The sequence below is a fragment of the Ailuropoda melanoleuca genome, chromosome 16 (genome assembly GCF_002007445.2).
Source record: "Ailuropoda melanoleuca isolate Jingjing chromosome 16, ASM200744v2, whole genome shotgun sequence".
NCBI lineage: Eukaryota > Metazoa > Chordata > Mammalia > Carnivora > Ursidae > Ailuropoda > Ailuropoda melanoleuca.
Genome location: NC_048233.1, coordinates 89048631 through 89060796, shown reverse-complemented (window position 1 = coordinate 89060796; position 12166 = coordinate 89048631).

The following is a 12166-nucleotide window of genomic DNA, read 5'->3' as shown; positions in this document are numbered from 1 at the left end:
GGGCCCGGCGTCCGGCCAGTTCCGACTCGCCCCCCGGGGGCGCCAGCCCCGCCGCCCGCGCTCACCATTGGGCCTCCAGCGCCAGCTGACGGGGCTTGAACCCGCCGCGGGCATCTCGTTCCTAGCTGGAGCGAGACGGGGTCTTCGCTTGCCCCGCGCGGCCTGCGACGCCCGGGGCTTGAGTCCCTGGCGGGGTTCCGCGCACCTGGAGCCCTGACACACCTGCTGCCCCTAAGGCCCTCGAAGCACTCTTCCCACCACCGCCCCCAAGGGCGAAGTCTCAGACACCTTGGAGAGCCGGCCCTCAGCCCCTGGAGTCCTCGGTTCTTGGGGCCTGCCCAGCCCTGCTCAGTGGATGGGAAACAGGGGAAGCCCGTTCGGGGCTATGCCCACCACGTCGTGGACCAGGTGCCCGGCACCTCTCAGGCTTGGCCGGCCGCTCAAGGCTTGGGCCACACAATGCCAGAGGTCTGACTGCCCAGACTGGCTGGAGGCTGTTGTACCAGATGGGGTATTGCACAGGGCACTAGAGGCTTTTTCAGAGGGTGGGCCTGCTCCTGCCTAGCCTAGGGACTTGACTGGGTATACTGGTTCTCTGGGCCAGCTTTATCCCCTATCACACAGGGAACCCCCAGGTGGGAGGTGGGGGGGAGCGGTGGGCAGCCCCAGTCTAGCTGCTATAGGAGTTTTACCTGTCCCCCATCCTGGAAGGCCAGCACCCCCTCGTCGTGCCCAATAAATATTGTTGGTTTTGGGGAGAGAATACGCCCTGAGAATGATGGGGCACGCGAGCCAGAGGGCGCTACTCCAGCTGACAGGGGAAAGGGAAGGACCTGCCAGGACCCACACCCCTTCTCCCCCACACTCCCGGCCTTGCCACAGCCCCAGGTCCTCCCCGGTGGCTCTCATCCCAGCGGGGCCAGGCCATGGGAGACCATTACTTTTTGCAGCTTTCCGTTTGGCCCAGCCTGTTGTGGGGTGGGGAGCCTAGGAAAAGCCTCCAGCCACACCCCCCACCCCCACCCAAGCTCAGAGCAGCCCTGGGCTGGGGGATGGGGAGGTTCAGGCACCTGTTGGAGGGTCCAGCAGAGCCCTGAGCTGTCAGCCCGTCCCAGGTGAGCCCACGGGCCCAGCAAGAAAAATAAGGCTAACCCGACCCCAACCAGACCACCTCCCCCAAAGTGTCAGGTGTGTTCCGGGACTCCCCAGGGATGGGGCAGTGTGATAGTGTGCAAATGTGTCCTGAAGGAGGTATCCTGGGTCCGGGGGAGGGGAGGGTTGAAGTGAGGGGATGAGTCAAACAGGAGAGGGCATTGGTGCAGAGGCGGGGGGTGGGGGGCACAGGGCAGGGTGCTGGGATCTTGATAGCAGGACCAAGCGATGGTTCATGATTGATTTTTATTCTGTTCTGTGCACTGTATTCCACATTTCTCACAAGTACTGAGATGTTACAATTTTGTATCTTCAGGAACGCAAAGAGGAACTGAGAAAGGTCCCCCAAGCTCTGTGGTCTCCTCACACCAGGCTGATGTCACCTGCCCTGGGGCTAAAAGGAGGCAGAGCCTGGCCCAGCCCTGATGCCAAGGTCACACCAGCTTCCCCAGTGCCACAGCCGGTAGTGACCACAAAATGTGGAACCGGGTGGCCCCCAGGATTTCCCGAGAGGTCCGGATGCCCTGGCTCCAGCTGTCCAGGAGGGCGGGCTGGGGAAGCAGCCCACCCCCAGCCCAGGTTCAGCCTCCAGGCCGGCCCCCTTCCTTGAGGAAGGAACCCACCCCATTCCCAGCCCCCGGTCCAGACACTCAGGGGAGCCCGAGCTCTCCTTCCTAGCAGGGACTGCCTGGTGCTGTGAACACCTGTCTGCCCTCAGCTCCTTGAGGGCAGAGGACCTAGTAGGTGCTTTGTAAAGGAGCAGGAACCTAGCCTGTGCCAGGCCCTGTGCGACCTTGCTCTCCCCAAGCCCTGTCCAGGGCGGGGGTGGGGTGGGCTTAGAGGGCCATTCCCATTGCCTTTGGTGCCCTTCCTGCCACCTCCATGGGCGCCAGCCAAGCTCAGACAGGTGTGTCCCAGCCCCCCCTCAGTGACAAGCATAATGGATGGTGGTGACATTGAGTCCTGCCTCCAAGGACTGCGAGTGGGAGGCCCCCACACCTCGTGTCACACAGTGTGGCATTAGTGGCTTCCCTTCACTGGTGCCGAGAGCGCCGAGTGCGGCCCAGGATGGCTTTCCTTCATCCCCTTGCTGGGCCTCACCTGTGGTGCAGGAAAGGGAGGGGGACGGAGCCGATAGCGGGAGCCTGGGGAAGACACCAGGGCCGCACAGCGCAGGGGAGGGAGCAAGGTTTGACTCACCCTCCTCCAGCTGCCTGGCTTTCTCCTTGCTTTCCCTCCAGGCTTTCTGCTTCTCTTTCTCGAGGGCCATGGGGACACCACCCCTCCTGGTCTGGTTAGGGCAGGGAGGTGACCTTCTCTGAGTATGTGACCCTGAGTCTGGTCAAGGATGGTACCCATTGGCTTACTGACCTGCCGGTCCCAACAGTGGGGCTGGGTCCCTTCCCCGAGCTGGGGACAGACCTGGGGGAGGACAGCTGAGGGGCAGGGGGCTGGGAGTCTGAGAGAAGGCCCAGGCCTCCACTCCAAGGGTCCCACCCCCCCAAGCATGCAAACATCTGTCTGAGTACAATAACCAAGCTCTGCTCTTGTAATTAAAAATGTATCCGAAGGAGAAAAGGAAACAAAAGGAACAATGTTTGTCTCTGTGTGCTGCAGAACCAGAGAGGGGGTGCTGGTCCCTGGGAACCAGCAAGGACAGGCTCCCAGGATGCACGAGCACCCCAAATCCTGCCCAGGAGGGAGTGGGGGAGCCCGGAGCACCCGGCCCCCTGCTGGCTCCCCAGCACACCTCTCTGAACTCACTACTCCCTCGCTACCAAGCAAAGGCACTGTGTTCCCCAAACGGTTTCCTCTTCCTCTGAACGAACAGAACAAAGACCACGTTCCCAGCCCCTCGGCAGCTGGGGGGCCACGCCAGCAGTGCTGGCCACAGGCAGGAGCAAGAGTGCACCCGCCACCTCCAGCCCGGGGCCCATCCAAACCCACCAAGGTGTCCTGCCCCCTCCCGCCCCCACTCTGCCAGCCATACGGGGAGGGGGGGTGGTTCAGGGAGGGACTTCTGGGGACAGCAGAGCCCCTGGGTGGCCGAAGCCCTGAATGACTAAGGGAGCAGAGCCAGGAGCTCACTCGGCACACCCACCTGACCGAGGTGGGAGAGGGAAATAAACTAACACGTGGGGGCTTGTCTGTTCCGGCCGCCAGCGCTGCCCACCCCAACTCCCCTGCATGGCACGGCCCTGTTTGGGGTGTCATTTTCTAGATGAGGGGACAGGCCTGGGCAGATTGAAAACCTTGGTGCTTAAGGCAGCTGACCCCATAACCCAAGCCTCGCAGGGCTGTTTCCCCTGGCAGTGCCCCCAGTGCTGAGGGAGCAGCCCCTCTTGCAGTCCAGGAAACTGAGGCTCAATGGGGAGACACTCTTGCCCTTGCGAGTGGCCGAGCTGGGCGGGCCGGGAAGCGCCGACCTCGGCCACGTGCTGCCGCCTGGTGGCTGACTTCCACTCCGGGTGTCCCAAAGCTCCCTCCTCCTGGAGAGCCGCCTGGAGCTGATTCTGGAAACCCAGGAGGGCAGCCTGTGTCTTGGGGCCCGCCCACGCCTGCTCCCAGGGACCCCGCAAGGGGCGTCTGTCTGCAGCCCTCCCGGACTGCGCTGCAGGCGACAAGGGACGTTCCGCAGGCTGACAGCCCCGGCCACCTTGAGCCCGCCCTGCACCCGGGCTCAGCTCCTTGCTCACTTAATCCTTCCAAGAACCCGTACTGGGAGGCGTTTTGATGCCTGTTTTGCAAGGGAGGACGCAGAGGCTCAGGGGAGCTCAGAGAGGTCGAACCACCACTCAGGGCTCCAGGACAGCAGATGGGTGCCTTTCTCTGGCCCTGAGACCCTCACTGGCCTTCCATGAGGGGCCAGCGAGCACGAAAGCATGAGAGGAGGGAAAGCAAGAGCCCCGGGGTTAATCTCCCCCGCCAGAGCTAGCCATCTGTGGGGCCTGTGGCCCTGTCCCAGGAGGGCAGACCCCGCAGGCGCCTCCCATCAGGGAGATGACCAAACTCTTGCCCAGCCCAGTCTGCCCTCTCCCGTGTGGATCTTGGCCTGTCCACTGTGTACCCCACCAGGGCAAAGGCCCACTGCCCTGTCCATTCCCCACCCCCTCCCCCAAAGCCCCAGGCAGGGTTACCAGCTCTCGGGCCCCATGCCAGAGCACCCCACAGTGGGCCTGGACAGGCCTGGCCAGACCCCTTGAGGAGCCTGCCGCCCCTCGGAGCCTCACCTTCTCCTCCATAAGATGAGGCCGGGAGGCCCCGAGGAGTGTGGAGAGTTACAGATTAACTAGCCAGCCTCCAGCGACAGGCAGCCAGCCCAGCTCTGAGCTGGGGCTGGCGGGAGGGGGGGGTTTCCTAGCACACTTGGCCCAGGGCCCAGCGCCGGCCCAGCGCCGGCCCAGCGAGAACTTTCCTCCCCGCACCGACTTCCCGCGCTCAGCTTGCCCCGCCCCCAGCCCCCCCAGGACGGGCTGTTCTCGGGGCTGCTGCCAGGCACGTCCTCCGCAGGTGCCGGCCTCCCTCCGGTGACGCGTCCACATGCCGCACAACGGGATCCAAAGCTCGGATTACAGGGGCTGCCTTGTGCTCCCGTCTGGGCCGGGGCCGGGGGTCCTCACTCCCCGGGAATTAGTAGGAGGGGCTGGGCAGGCCCTGGGGGAGGCGCGGAGGGAGCAGGGAACAGCCCTGGACGTGAGCGCTCCCCTGCCCAGTCCCCACAACGCGCCAGGGGCCCCTTCCCCTCGGAGTCTCCGGCAGAAGAACCGCCCCCTCCCAGCTTGCCCAGGGCTGTTCCGGTTTCAGCACTGACCGTCCCAGGAGGCCCTTGACCATGGGGTATCCTAGGCTCCAGACAGACGCTCCAGGGCTGGGGAGGGTTCCCAGGGTAAGGGGCGGGCTTGCAGACGGGTCTTAGGACACCCTGTGGTCGGCTCGGAGCCCCACCAGGCCTCCCTCCTCCTCTGCACCCACGGGACACAGACTGGGCAGGTCCCCAGGGCTCAGAGGCTCGCTCTGCCAAGGAAAGACCAGGAAAAATGAAGCCGGGTGCGCGGGTGCCCCCAACTTCCTGCCCAGTCTCCTTGAGCAAGTGGGGACCCCATGAGTCAGCATCTCCTGTCCACAGGGGACACCAGCTCCCACCCTGCTTCCAACACACCCACCCTCGTTCCGAGAAAAGCCTGAAAGCCAGGGGGGAGCCGCGAAGGCCCCCCTCTGTGCCCCCACGCCACCCCAGGGCAAGGCAAGAGGCAGGAGCCCACATGCCTGCGAGGCCCCAGGGTGGGGGTGTCTCCCTGGGCTTCAGGGGAGCAAGCATGACACAACGTGTGCCAGGCCCGGCAGTGTGTGAGCTCCCCGCCCCGGGGACAGCCCTGAGCCAGCTCCCAGAGCAAGTCCGGTGCTCAGGGCCAGGGAGCCTCCCACCCTTCATTCATTCACCACACTTCCCATCCCCCTCCGCCAGCCGGTGTCCAAGGTGAGCCGTGGTTGGTGGAGACAGGCCAGGAGGTACAAGTGGCCTAGCCCTGGCCAGTCCTCCCCAGCGCCCCGCAGGCCACACAGGGTAGGGGCTCAGCAGAAGGGATGCCTATCCCCTCCTTCCCTCCGTGGCCCAGGCATGGTTTGGGGATCTGCTGAGGCATCAGAGGTGACAGCCCCGGGGCGGCCAGCCCGCAGGCCCTGAGGCGGAAAGCTGGACGCCTGCTGCCCCCTGGTGTCCGTGCATGGCACTGCAGCCAGAAGCCCACCCGCCGGCCGCAGGCTGGGGCCTGGGAAAGAGAGCCCAGGGGGACCCCAGAGCAGCCCTCAGCCCACCCCATTCATCCCTCCCCTGCTGGGGACCTAGGGCAAGGAAGGGCTTTGCTCTCTGGGCCTCAAGTCTCCTCAAGCCTAAACAGGGGACTGCCCAATGTGGCCAGTCAGGGCTGTGCAGGGTGAAATCACGCCTAGGCGTTGGGGGGTCTGGGAAATAACACATGGCTTCTCCTGTATCCAGTGGGTAGGGGGGCAGGGGGCAGGGAGAGCCCACCAGGCTAAAGACCCAAAGTGAGGACTCACACGGCACCTTTGGTCGTCAGGAGCTCCCCGGCTCCAGGAGCTTCTCAAACTGGGCCCACTGATCCAGAGACCGTAACTCCATCTCTGGGCTGGGAGCCGGGGCCCCAGCCAGCGAGCGGCGGAGAGGAGAGCCAGCCCGAAGAGAGGCCTGTGCCCACAGGCTCAGCCAGCTGCCCCCCCAGAGATCAACCTGCAACTGAAGGGAGCCCGTGGGCCAGCGGGGAAGGCCTGGGTCTGCCTCCAAGCCACCAGTGGCCTCCACCACGGCAGGGGGCTCTGTGCTAGGGTGGTGGGAAGTGGCATACAGCAGGAGCCCCCAGCAAAGCCCACCCCAGGTTCAGAAGGAGGAGGGGGCATCCTGGGAAAAGCGGGGGTCCCAGGCGGGGAGGTGGCCAAGCCGGTCACGGCTGGTACCAAGAGAGAATGAACCAGATTGCCGGAGAGGGCCTCAGGGGCCTGGCGTGTGGGGCCTGGGACTCCAGCCCAGCAGCTGGTCACATCTTGAGGGTATCGAGGAGCCTTGGAGGCTTCTGGCTTAGGGTCCAGGGTCCTGAGATTTAACGGTGGCCGCAGGTGCCGTGAGCAGAGGTCGGAAGTGGGGGTGAGGAATCCCTGAAGTCAGGCAGGCAGGAAATGATGGTGCCCCAGGCCAGGGCAGGGGCTGGGGGCCCGGAAGGACGAGGGGTGAGAGCGCTGGGCCCCTGGGTTATGGGGCGTGATGAAGGAGAGGGCAGGAGGCATCGGGGAGAATGGTACCAGGAGATTCTGGAGTGCCGGTGGGAGGGGAGCAGGCAGCAGGCCTTTGCTGGGGGGACAGAGGGTATGGCCACAGCCCACAGCTAACCCCAGGGTGTTGGTGGGCCCGGATTCCTGCTGGCAGCCACTTGGCTTTTCCAACTCTGGCCACTCCATGCCAGCAGCATTCATGTGGCAAGGGGGTTGGAGCAGGGGGCAAGGTAGGGGGCACTGCCTGCCCGAGGCACAAACCTTGGGGCTTCAGAGTCAGACAGAGCAACTGCCTCTTACTGGCTGTGTGACCATGGGCAAGTCGCTTAACCTCTCTCTACCTCTGCTTTCTCCCCTGCAAGGCCCCTGAGGAAGCTCGGGGCCATGTCCGCACATGCCCGGCACAGCAGCCAGCACCCTCCCCCTTGTCACTGTCTCTCTGCAGACCTGGAGGGGTGGGGAAGCACAGCCTGACACCAGCGGCCCCCCCAGCTGCCACTGTAATGTAAACTGAACATTTGCTCTGAGCACAGGTATGTGGGCTGGTGGGGGGACCGAGCCCCAACACAGACACATACACGTCCCCCCCGCCCAGGCATGTGCATTCCCTAATACCTTGTCGGGCAGGATGGAATGGTATTTACACACTCGGCAGGCTGGACAGCACCAGCACCCCCTCCAGAGTCCAGGGGGTCCACGGAATGCAGGTGGCCACGACTCTAGTGGGCCTGCGTCCATCGAACACTCAGACCCAGCGCTCAGCAATGTCCTCAGCCAGCCCTGGCTGGACACTGATCGGTACCCTGCTGGTGCCGGCGGCACCCTCTCTGTGCCGGGCCGGGGAGCCCTATGCCATGTACCTTACGTGCCCATTATCTCACTAAACCTCCGGGACAGTAGAGACTAGTCTTGTCCATTTCACAGGTGGGGATACAGCCTTGAGAGGCCAAGCCCCTTGTCCAGACCTGGTAAGTCATGGAGATGCCAACCCAGGGGGGCTGACCGCAGAGCCCTGGGTGGAGCCCCTGGGCTCCACCCTGAGCACAGACCTCACAAGCACACCGGCTGCTGGGACTTTACAGCTGTGCCCCCTTCCCCAGGTGCTCTGGACGCTGATTATGGAAAATAGTGAAGCCGGCGACCGCCTCGGGGTGGACATCAGCTACGGTAGCCTGCAGGCCCCTGGTGGCAGTGTGACCTTGAACGGGCCCTCCTCCTCTTCCACTGTCCAATCAGTTTCTAGGCCAGGAGTGTTCCCTGGGACCTCAGGGGGACCCTCCTACCCCCCCGGGGGCTTCCAGGCTGGTGGCTGGAGTCCGAAACAGGTGAATCAGTCAGGGCAGGTTTGAGGCTGCTGGCCTGCAGAGGGGCTAACTGCCTGACGGACAGGCTCCAGGAGGATTTTCAGGGCTAGAACTTGTGCCGAGTCCCGTGGGGGTAAGTGGCAGGGTGAGACTCTGGGGCTGTCGATCCCTCTTCTTCACTTTCTCCGAAATGTGTGCAAGAGCCAGCCATCCCTGGAACAGAGCAGGGGACCGGGGGCCTTGGGGCGGAAGGCGCCAGGTCCCCTAGAATCTCTCCCAGCCAGGTTCCAGGGTTCCCAGGGCACAGAAGGGAGGCTGCCCCTTCTCGCTTCTTGGGATGTCCGTGTGGCCGCCCCCAGCAGACACCAAATAGCCAGACGCCTTAAAAGTGCCATCCAGGCCGGGGAAGGTGGCCGGATGGCGGCCAAGGGGGGTCTCCAGGTTAGGCAGGAGTGCATGGGCTTGTGACTTCCGGCTTTCTGGAAGTTCTTCCTGCTCCTTTCTGAATGGATTCTCTATTGGGTTTCCAATGAACAGAGGTTCTAGAAGACACTGTTTGTGGGACTGGATGGTCAGAACATGGTGTTGTCCCTTCCAGCTGGGAGATGAGCCACCAGGACAGAAGGAGGCGGTGCTTGGGGGAGTTTCGGGTACCTAAGAGGCATTTGCAAAACTCCAGGCCCCCCAGGCATGTGCCTGTTGGGGGACCAAAGCCCCCAGCACAGGAAGAAGAATGTACTTCTGCCATGTCTCCTGCCTTGGTTTCCCCACCGCCGCCTGGTGAACAGGTGTGGGGCTGCTCTCTCTGAGCCCTGCTCTCCTGGGAAGTGCAAAGGCCCATCTCTTCCTGAGTCCAGACTGCCCTTCCGCCCTCCCACTCCCCCTCGGAGGTCCTTGCCAGGCCAGACCACCAGCTGCTGGCCACTTCCCCTCCGGCCTCCTTAGATGGACACCCCTCCTTTGAAGCTGTTATTCCTTCCTGAGTACGGAAGTCGGGACGAGGCGTCCCTCGAGGGGGCTGGAGGGGGGGCCCACATGACCTTGTGGTTCCCACCCCCACGCTGCTGCTCCTACCCCAACGTCATCCCTCTCTTCCTCTAGGCCAAGGTCCAGCATGAATCTGTCTGGCCTCCGGGGACCGATAAAGGGGGAGTGACCAGCCATCTGGGTTTGTCTGGAACTGTCCCCATTTTTACCTGGAAAGCCCCATGTCCCAGAAACACCTTCTTGCCAAGCCGGAGGGGGCAACGGGCCCCTCATGCCAACTCTGTGTTTCCCAGGATGGGGTCCCCTGTTCCTCCGCTGCTCTGCTTCCCCAGACAATGGTTGGAGGAAGGGGACATGACCATCCCAGACTGCACCGCATGGGAGGGTCCCAGGTCTCCAGTTTGCAGGCCTCCCGCATGGGTGCCTACAGCAGCCTGAGCACATGCTTCCCCAACGAGGCCTTCATCCTTCTTGGTCATGGCCACTGGCTATCTTGAGTGCCCAGGAGTGAGTGACCCACACTCACCCTGGAGGGACCCTGTGTCCCAGCACACAGCCAGGAGCAGAGCAGAGCTCGGTGCGTGCAAGCTGAGTGCTCATGTGTCCCGGAACCCCAGGCCTCTGCCCTCCTACCACCTGACTCTGGGGTCCCTGGATCACTAGAGGCCAGCGGAGAAGCCCCTGGGGAATATGGCCATGCTTCAATCCCACAGACTCACATACAGAGTCAGAACTGGCCTGACACTCAGCTCCAGAGAACCAGCCTCGGACAAGGTCCAGCCCCTGCCCAGACCCCAACCCCAGGAGCCTATTCACAGATTTCAGCTCTGGAAGCTTCCTTGGCCCCTGCCAGGCCAGCCCCTCATGTGGCACCTGCAAAGGGACTCTGCCCTCTAAGACCCTAAACCAGATGGCCTCTGGGAAGGAGCTGGTGAGCTGAGGCCGGCCCGGATCCCCACAGCGGGCTGGGGGCCCCTTGTAAGGCTCTGACTCCAAGCGCCCCCGACCGAGCGGGAGCGGAAGTCCGACCCCTTCCCCCACGCCGCCGCCTGAGGCCACAGCACAGAAGCTGCTGCGGGCGTCCGGGCGCCCCTGCTGGCCGAGGCCTGAAACTGCACCTCAGCGCGCCGAGATCCCACCGGGCCTGGGGCCTGGTCCTGCCCTGGGCCTGGTCCTGCACCGCCCCCCCACCCCCGCCCCGGTCCTGGCCAAAACCCTATGGGCATCCCTGAAGAGGGAACATTTGAGGTGGGCCTCGGGGGATAATAAAAGTAATAAACACTGTGGACCCTTTGTCGACCCACAAAGGGACTCATCTCGCTCATCTCTACATCTCTAGACTTCAAACCTGCAGCTCAGACCACAGCCCCAGACCTCACGCTTCCGCACCTGTGTGCTGACCCACGTTTCCGCCCACCTGAGCACTGAGTTCCAGCATGTTCTCCCTCCAGGAACCCACACCTCCCCTCTAAGGGAAGCCCGTACTGCAGGTGCTCTCCCCGCCACGCCCCGTCCATCAGGACACCCTGTCGGCTCCTCCTTCCTGGGGTGTGCGGCATCCCAACCCCCGCCTCCACTGCCACCTCACCCTGTTGGGACTGCAGAATCCACCCTGTGCTGGCCCACGCCCCCCAGTCCCATCAGCCAGAGGCTCCTTCCAGAAGAACGTAAGAGAAGCTCAGAACCCTGCAGGGGCTCCCCTGCACACAGAGCACAACGCACACGCTCACAATCACCGTATAATTTACCCATCCCACATCCGGGGTATTATCAACCCCTCACACGTACACGCACACATGCACACACACGCCTGCACGCACGTACGTGCACGTACTCACACACACCCGCACACACATGTGTGCAGTACATGCATAGACCTGCATATGCACATGCACACACCTGCACACACGTACGTGCAGTACATGCACACACCTGCACACACGTGCTCACACACACCTGCACACACGTGATCACACACACCTGCACACACGTACGTGCAGTACATGCATACACCTGCACACACGTGCTCACACACACCTGCACACACGTGATCACACACACCTGCACACACGTACGTGCAGTACATGCATACACCTGCACACACGTGCTCACACACACCTGCACACACGTATATGCAGTACATGCACACACCTGCACACATGTGCTCGCACACACCTGCACACACGTACCCGTACACACCCGCACACGTGTACGTGCAGTACATGCACACACCTGCACGCACGTGCTCACACACACCCGCACACACGTACATGCATGCACACCTGCACACATATATGCACACATACGTGCATCTGCATGCACACACGCGTGAACTCACGTGCACTCTCAGGCTCACGATAATGCAAGCCCCACCAGGGCAGTCCCATCTGCGGGTTGAGTGTCCCCAGCAGCCGACACAGAGCCCAGCACATAGCGACACTCAACAAAAGCCGATCGGCTTCAGCGAGGCTGCCTGTTCTGCGACCCATCACCAGTTCAGATGCCAGGGCATGCCCTGGACTCCTGCCAGCTCTGGGAGATGCACATGGGTCTCCCCCCCCAGCACACCTGAGCCACAGGGTCCCTCCCCAGGGCACATCTCCCCCTGTGCCTCCCCTTCCCAGCCCGCTGGGGCTCCCCTGGGCCTTACTGTGGCCAATGAGACCCTCCAAGATCTGGCCTCACCACCCCTCCCCAGAATTAACTCTTGCCCCACACACACCTTTGCCCCACCCCATCAAGGGTTGTCAGTTTTCGAAACACCTCCAGATTGGGCTCACCTCTCAGCCTGGCAGGCCATTCCTGCACCCGGCCAATCTTCTCTTATCCTTAAGGCTCCTTGGAAGTGTCACCTCCTAACCCCACCCCTGATTCCTCCAGTGGGCCTGGATCAGCCTCGCCCTGCGGAATTGTCAGCCTGTTTCTGGGAGAGGCGGGGG